The sequence below is a fragment of the Serinus canaria genome, chromosome 2, assembly GCF_022539315.1.
Source record: "Serinus canaria isolate serCan28SL12 chromosome 2, serCan2020, whole genome shotgun sequence".
NCBI classification, from domain to species: Eukaryota; Metazoa; Chordata; class Aves; order Passeriformes; family Fringillidae; genus Serinus; species Serinus canaria.
In genome coordinates, this window is record NC_066315.1 from 23,836,588 (window position 1) to 23,845,563 (window position 8,976).

Consider the following 8,976-nt stretch of genomic DNA (forward strand, 5'->3'; position numbering starts at 1 on the left):
TAAGCAAGCAAACACGGGGAAATTACTTTCTTCCCACCATTCCTCCTTCCTATCACGGCTGCTACACTTTCTCAAACTTGTTGGATTTCCTTGGGCTCCCCTGAATGGCTGAGGTTGGTGGGAGGCAGGGTGCTCACCCAGTGTTGAAGCTGTCTAAAAGATAAAATATTTTTTAGGCCTGTTATAAACTTTTTTCCCCTCATTTCTGCATTTGGCTGTATCTTTCAGACACATTTGAAAAGAATTTACAATGGAATCTAATTTTTTTCAGTGTCCCAGCCTGCTGTTTAGAATACAGCTCCAGAATATTCGAATGTACTTGGAATTTTCTGTACTTTTACATACAGCTTGTGGATGGGACTAAGCATGTCAGACTTAAAGAACTTGAAAAATGATTGAAAGCCAACTTTTGAATTTAATATGATTTGATAAGTCAGCATACAAAAAACCAGCTTGCTGTAGTTAAAGAAGAAAATGTCACTCTAAGGAAAACATATGAAAGATGCCCAACACAATTTTTGTTTTTTCACAGATAAGCATTTGTCTTGACTTTGCAAGACATCCTTACTCCATTATTATTGAAATGAAAACAAGTTATATAGAAGCTACTTTTTAGCCCTACAATATAAAAGTTGTAGCTTGATGAAGACATCAGTGTTGACATTGGACAGTACTTTCCTGAATAAGAACATATGTTACATTTGGTTGGGGTATGCTATTGTAATGAGGTACTCTAGTTCCTAACTACATTGAATTGTATCTGAGTAATGACATCCTCTGTGACCAGCAGTTTGTACTTTGCCCTGGAACACAGCACATAGCCTGAGGAGATAAATACATATTATCTTTTTAGGTGGAGCAGGATTTCCAACATGCTGGTATTTGCATTTCATGTTTAACTGAACTGTGATAGAGATTTATACTTGAAAGGACTCCTTAGATGTCTAATCCTTTATTTATCTTCTTTGCTCCTTGTCTGTTGTATATTTACCACAGATTCCAATCAAGAAACGATCCTCTGCTTTTTTTCCTTATTATTTAATGACACAGCACAGCTGTCACTTTCCATTGCAAGGCTGCATCAGTTTAACTTCTTACAATGGGATCCTTTTAAATCTGTCTATGAAATGTTTGCAAACTTTTGACACAGTTCTGTCTCTTTCTACAAAAGCCTTGGGGTCTCCACAGAAAGGCAGTGACAGAGCTGCTCCTTTGGAAGAGCTGGGCTCATTTCACACATTTAGGAGTCAATATGAAGAGCTACTTGTTGAGAAAAGCATTTCTGTACAAACTGACAAGGACTTTTATATTTTCAGTCAGTGTTAAGATTGGGTACTGAACACTGAAGTCTTTAAGAGATGCTTATGAACAACATTCTGAAGTTTTTTGTGTGTGATTAGAGAATATACTCAAAAATACATCATGATCGACTGTTCAAGGGCATAAAAAAAAACTTGGCTGTATGCAGAAGTATTCTCAATACAGCCATTTATATACCTATAAAGTAGCTTCTGTTAATCAGGAAGCCTCTTGTAGGACACAGAACAGAGGAAACAGTCCCCCTTGAAATGGACATGATCAATTTGCACAACTGTCAGAAAGTTAATATTTACTAGGATTGTGTCATTTCCCTTTCTCTTTCTCATTGTCTCAAGCATAGTTCCCAGAAACTCCTGCCATGTCCTGTGGGAAGCCATTGCCCTCTAGCTCCCAGATATGACATAAATACATTGATAGGGCCATACTGGTGACAGATTTCCAAAGGAATTGTGCCAACACTGAAGAAAGTCCAGAGAAAATATCAGATTGTATTTTATCTGAGTAAGGCAAAAAGTAATTAAAAAGAATAAAGCTACTTTAAAAAGTGTTTTAACCTGAGATCATAAAACAATGGACATCTCCTTTTTAAGGCCCAGCAGGTAAAGCATGGAAGTACATGCACAGTATTTTGCTTGTATTTTGCCATCTTATCTTGCTTAGCTGGCCATGCATGTTTAAGGAGGTGTTTAGTGGAAGCATATATTCCCTTTACAATAACAGGACCTCATTATGCTTTAACTGCCAGCGTTATTTTTGCTGAGGTCTACCTACTGATCCTCTCCCTCCCTGAGCTCATAGAATCACAGCATGTCTGAGTCTGGAAAGCACCTTTAGACATCATCTGGTCCAACTCCTGCTCAAAGCAGGGTCTTAGGAAAACCTCACTCCCTATTATACCAATTAATTGTTGTAATATAAAGTGGCATTAACTTTCTTTAAAACATATATATACTTTACACTGGATACTGAAGAGTCATGCTTAAGCAAGCAAGCTAAAGAACCCCAGCTTGTTGTAAGGAGAAGGACAACCTGGTTCCTAAGATAAGGACTCTGCTTCTTGGAATTTTAATCACTGTCCATGAAGAATAAGAGATACTCCTGGGCAACAAAGATAATGCCAGCACTCTAGCCCCTCCAACATGTGTTTGAAACCCTCCCACCATCTGTCACTATAGATAAGTAAGTATAGCAAGACTGACTCTGGGTGCATCTGATCAATAGAGAAGCAAGTGGATGATGGCATCATAGAAATGTAGTTGCTTTGCAAAGTTTTACTATGATTAGCAAATATTAGTGTGTGTTTGTTAGGCAGCAGTAAGTGAAATGTGCACCTGAATGCCTGCCCTGCTTTTAAGGGGACACCTCATGTGCATGAATAAAAGAACTATGCTTGTAATTCTATGCTTTGCACCCCAGCTTGTCTCCTTATATGGCATGGTCCAGGGCAAAATTTAGTACAAAGGTCAGCCACAGCAGATTGGCTAGGACTGCATCCAGCTGGGTTTGTCATATCTCCAAGGATGGAGACTACACAGCTTCTCTGGGCAGAAGTCTGTGCCACCTTGACAGTGTAAAAGGTTTTTCTTATATTATGAGCATTGGTAACATCTCTCCACGAGGCATTTCTTCTTCACGTCCCAGCTCTCTCTACTCACCATTGCATGTCAGATGATCCTCATCATCACTGTGGGTCTTTGCTGGATTGCTCTGGTGTGTCCATGCCTTGTACTGGAGAACCCAGCACTGACTGGAAACAGCCAGGTTTGGCTTCTGCAGTGCTGAGGGGCAGGGTCATCTTCCTCAGCCTGCTAGCAGTGCTTCTCCTAATGCTGCCATGGATAGTGCTATCCTCCTTGATCTTGCTGCAGTCTTCAAAGGACTGTGGAATATAGCCTGATGGCCTGTATGAAGGGGTTAATATTTCAAAGCCATAACGAAGTGTGAGTTGGAGCATTCCCATGTGAGCGGTGGTGAAAGCTGATATTCTTCAGTATTCTTGTTTTGAAATTGCTTCTAAGATGTGTAGTAAGAAAGAATAAGTACTGCACACCACATTGTGATATGTTACAAGCGCCTGAAGGTGCTGTGACTGCTGTTACTGTTCCTACACTTCAGACTTCCAGAGTTTTGGCTTATTTTCCCTACCTTTGGTCTCAGGTCCACAGCCTCACTTCATCAAAGAAAGCCATTCTTGACCCTCATCAGCAGTCATATGAAATGGCAAAAGCCTCTGCCAACAGGAATGGAGGAAAAAAATGAGGTAGGATTTCAAAAATTCCTCCTTCTCCTATTTCACACTGCTTTCTCATTATCTCCATCTCATATTTCAACTGCCCAGTGTATACATCATCTAGTTCAATGCATACACACTCCATTCGTTTTGGTAAAATTTGGAATAGATTTTACATCAATAAATAAAAGCTTATCAATCTCTTTTGAAATTGTGGTAACAGTGAGAAGGAGGTAATATGCAAAGGTTTTCTATGCCATCCATTAAGCTTCTATGACATTTCAGAATTGTTTTTTCCTTGTAGTTTATTGTTTTTATACCTCCACCAAATGGATTTCCCCACCATAAGTAGCTCAATGCACTGTGCAAATTCTGGAACAACAGTAAAGAATGAGCACAGTTTGAATAGGAATTTATGCCAGTGTATTTTTGGTTAACAGTCAGTAATACACAAGACACAATGAAACAAAACCAGATGAGAACAATATATTATAAGCAGAAGACGACTTGCCTGTGTTTGCCCTCTGTCTGCTTCAATAACATATTCCTATTTGCAGAGCTGGTTTTGCTACCATAACTAAAAGAATTATTTATGCAATTTTTTTTTCTTTCTATAGTAAAATAAATTTCCCTTCCAGTTGAGTTTTTTTTCTATGAATTTTTGTTGGAAGTGGAGAGTAGGAATGTGGCAGCCACAACTTGCATACAGGGCCTCTAGGGGACATTCTACTTGCAGCAGGCAGGTTTTTATTTCTTATTTACAAACCTAATGATGGGTGTCCTTTCCAGTGAAAATGCATGGACCCACGGAGTTTTTAGGCATTATATGATGCATAAACAGAATTGTTTTATTATATTTACAGTTATTTTTACAGGCACTTTGCAAAAGTTCAAAAGACTGTTAAGGTGGACTTTTGTATTGGACTACTGAAGTCATCTCACTTAATCCAAAGCAGTTTCCCCCTCTGTTATTGAGACATGAGTACAGATTCTGAAACAAAATGTTTTGGGACCTTTAAAATGCACTTAGGCATGGGCTTAAGTGAACTTAAAAGAATGTAGAATGGATCTGATGTTGACCTGACTTCTTTTTTTTTTCCCCACAAAAGCTTAAAAAATGTAAACAACTGGCAGTGTTAAATACAGAGGGTCCAGAGCTGGAGAAACGACTTTCTCTTAATTTATCTGCATTTCCTGCCCTGTGGCCTGCAGTGACATTCAATGGGGTAAGATGGAATGGTCTCAAGTGCTTCACTAATCAGCATACTCCCTTCAGAGCAATTAAAATTATTGCTCCAGCAAGAAGAGGAGGAGAAAAAAGGGTGAAAATCAGACTTTGCAAATCCCAAAGAGCTGTCCTGATTTGAAACACACATGAAGTCAGTTTTGACTGAACAATGGAGGAATTTATGGGGAACTCTCTAAGCTTCTCAGTCTTTTAGAGTTCTGCCCAAATGTTTCTACTTAGAGCCTCTGCCTGATGCCTTCATGTCAGATGGTTATTTCTTAGGGAGCAAATCTGGTGACTATGTTAATTTTGAGATCAGGTCACTACTACTTGCATGTTTGGGCTTCACATGCTGCCTCTGTGTAATGCCAATCCTATTCTCATCACACACAATGGTGCAGTTGTTTTTCCCTTTTTTTTTCAGCCTCACAAGATCAGAAAGCTGACTGAAAACCATGCTATTTTTTCCTTGAAAGATGGAGACAGGAAGAATGTTTAGAAAATATGGATTAAGGAGTTATTTTAAATAAGTGCAACTTATTTTTCATAATACAGAGTGCTTTAAATAATATCATACAGTCTGTCTAAAAGGGTGGACACACTGTCTGCTTTCTCATTAATCACAGTAATGATTTTCTGCACACTTAACTGTTCCTGAAGTAACTTTTTTTCCCCCATAGATTAATTCAGTTCATATTTCCTCTTTTCCTTGACTGCAGCTAACTGACACCAACTAATAGCTGACCTGTGGAAATAATAGTGAATTTTCCTGCAGGATTCAGAAGCCAGCTAGCAGAAGCTTCTGGGTGAGTATTCTTCTATTTGCAAAGGGACTTGTAGCACACAGTTTAATCTTACACAGGGTAAGACTGGTTTCATTTGCACTGGAGAATTATTTTAATGTACAGATAGCTTGAACTTCCTGCAGCTTTTGGAAATAGCTTGAATATTACTCACTCTCCTAGTCTATGAGAAACAGGCTCTTCAGCAGCAAATAGAAAACCAGTTCAAATGCAAAGGAAACAGAATTTAATGAGAACACATTATTCTGAATAATATACATATGTACATTTTTGTAACTGCCTGACAGATCCATTTCTATGTTTGAAAATTATATCACGTTAAATGAATTAAAAGAATGCTTTATTTTAAACCCCAAATGTATTTTGCAATCTGACACATTGTATTTATTATTTTTCATGCCAGTATGGAGGTCTTCTCTTGTGAAAGTCGACCCAAATTAAAAAAACCCTTCTGTTTGCTATTTTTTGCTTTTTTTAAAATAAAACAAGCATGGATGGTATCTTGGGCCTGGTTCCTTCTTGTGTTTCTGCTGATTGTTTTAAAAAAATATGTAGGTTTTATACAGCATTTTTAAGCTATCCCTTTGTCTTTTGTGTTCACTGATAAGGACAAAAAAATAATTAAAAATATCCCTATTTTCCCTAAGGAATTATTACTTAAAAAAAAGAGAAAAATAATTAAAAAATGGGCAATTCAGAGCACCCCAAGAAAAGGGATTTTCAGTTTAAAGAAAAATTGCTATTTCAAGACAAGGTGGCATAAGCCTTTGCTCTCTTGAAGTTGTTGGCATTTTCTTCAATATATTATAAAGAAGAAGCAATAACTTTGGTATTTTCAGATGATTTGATTTCTTCTTCCTGTATCTTCATGTACATCTAGGAAAGAGCATATACATAGATATATATAACACTTGTTCACAATGCTGTGTCCACAATGCTTTCTTTTCTTTAAAAGAGGTGTTACAAATATGTAAGCAAACCAGCAGCTCTAAAAAAAATTCTTCAGCCTGAATAAGATCTGTGGGGACAGATTTGCAAGACACTAATTTTTGAATGAATTTTAATATGCATAGTATGCCTAGTTTTCAAAAGACAGCACAGGTTTGAGCCATAATAACATAATGGCTAGTATGGCATCCTGCATTGCTGCTCTTTCTGTACAGATATTTCTGTATCATATTGTATGATACAGAATCATACAATATGATGATGTATATAGCTGCTCATACTGTATAACAATAATGTACCTGCTAAAGGGTGGAGCTAACCCTGGACTGAGCCAGTGCAGTCCACAGTACAGCCCTGTGCTGAAATGCCTGGCAGGGCTTTGTACCCTTATTGCTCTTTAACAGCTGGCAGAGGAGAAACCTGTGAAATTATTAATGATTCATATGAGAGAAACAGTATGGATCAGAGGAGAGGAAGATGATGTAAAATTATCTTAATTTGGAGTGAAAATGAAACCTAAGTTACAAACAGTTTTTAGTGGCACAGTTATAACAGTCAGTGCTTATCTGTAAAAGCTGGCTAAACCTCTCGCTCATTAGCTTTGGCAGACATCTTTGGAGTTCTTCCATACATGAAAGAACCTGTTCAGTTTCTCAAAGGATTTATTTGCTGTTTAAAAAATGTCCAAGGATCAGAAAAGAATCAAACAAAAATTGCTTAAAAGAATCTGTTAATAAAATACTGGAATATGTGACAATCTTGTAACTCCCTTTGATTATGGATTCCAGAGATGGAGCAGAGCAGTTGCCTAAAAATCTGATTTTGTGTTTTCTCTTTGATTCTTTGGAAGTGCAGAAGAGGTGAGTCTGCAAAAGACTTGTGGAAGCATATGAATGTAAAAGTGCAAAGCCAGGTATCATCTCTCTTAAATTTTGACTGCAATTAAGTTATAAGCCTGTCAGTCATACCAAACCCAAGTGATCTAAAGAATTTAATTTTTTTCCAGTAGCATTTCTACCTTTTAAAAGCTGGGGCACATAAAAATTTTGGTATTTATTTAGACTGTCAAAGGCATATGTGCATGTGGGGATGAAAGGATAAAAAGGCTGATAAAGACATGAAAAAAGTGGAAAAAGCTATTCCCAGGTATTAGGCATTGGCTAGTCTGCAAATCTGCTGGTACTGTCACTGGGATTTCTAAGAGCGAGAGAGAGAACACCAGCTAATTTTGGTGAAGATACATTCACAGACAGGATTTGAAAGATTCTTAAACTGTAAATCTGAGAATTAAACATTGCTTTTGACCGATTTTGCTTTACATATTCATTTTAATAAATTCCATTTAATAAATCACAGCAGTTCCATTTAGAACTGGGAATAAGAGTAAAGAGATCACTTAACTAACAAATCTGTTTGGCTCCTGTAGTATCTGTTCTTTTGCTTTGTACAAAGAGAGATTCCTGCCATAAGCAGAGTGAAGGCAAGTTATATCATTTTTCCTTTGAATATTGCTGATTATTGTACAGATGACTGCATACTGAGTCTGTGGGATTCATCCATAAGTAATCATTACTTTGCACTACAGGAGTTTGCAATTACTTTCCCAGCTTCATTCTCTGTTCTGTGGTGTTTTCTTTCTCCCTTATACTGAAATGGAAGCATCCTGCTGTAAGCACCAGTATTGACTTCATCATCCTTATTTATTTATCACTCAGAGTGCTCCTTCTCAGCAGGTCAGGAATTGGAAAATTCATGAATGTGGTCCTTCTAATCTGAGAAGTTTGCCCAGTATCATGCTTAGCAGATTTTGTGCTATTAGTGAAAACTTTTTCCTGTTTCCTTTTCAAAATATGAAATATGAAAAGAGCAGCAAAATTGGTTTATGCAAACGAGTCCTTTACAACTACAGAATATGTTTTGCAAATTTTAAGTTGAAATCTGAACTGTCACAAAGATCAAGTTACCTTTTTGTTGTGTTTATTCCTTTTCTCAGAGGTGTCATGTACCAGTGAGAAACTTGAGAAGGAAGACATGTAAGAGGAAGAGTAGGAAAATATGTACTTTATGAATGGTATTTTTTACATCTGGCTTTAAAAATCCTAGGGTTCAAAGTGAAAAATTCTGAGCAGAACAAAAACATCATTAGTAATTCAGTGTTGCTTTCTCACTGACCAACTTGTTTTGACAGGCATGGCTGCATGTTTACATACATAAAGTGGACACACAGTTGAAGACATAAATTAAGATATAATGTCATTTTTTTGTAGTGTAAGTACCACATGGAAGTGCAGTCACATAAACATTGTGATTACTCAGCCAACTCATTAGCATATTGTTAAGAGTGTGTATTTTTCTTTTCAACTCTAAAAGAAACAGAACACATTAAAAAACCATGGAAAATGAGATACAATAGGCTTGTTACCAAATAAAGTCTTGTGTGCTGTTCT

General features: G+C 37.1%; 1 long non-coding RNA gene across 1 annotated transcript; it reads left to right on the forward strand.

The window, feature by feature from the left end:
• The first annotated feature begins 3,471 nt into the window (after positions 1–3,471).
• On the forward strand, positions 3,472–5,649 carry LOC127059324 (uncharacterized). Its single transcript, XR_007777016.1, has 3 exons — positions 3,472–3,580; positions 4,660–4,776; positions 5,498–5,649. It is a non-coding gene; the product is annotated as an uncharacterized LOC127059324 (long non-coding RNA).
• The last annotated feature ends 3,327 nt before the right edge of the window (positions 5,650–8,976 follow it).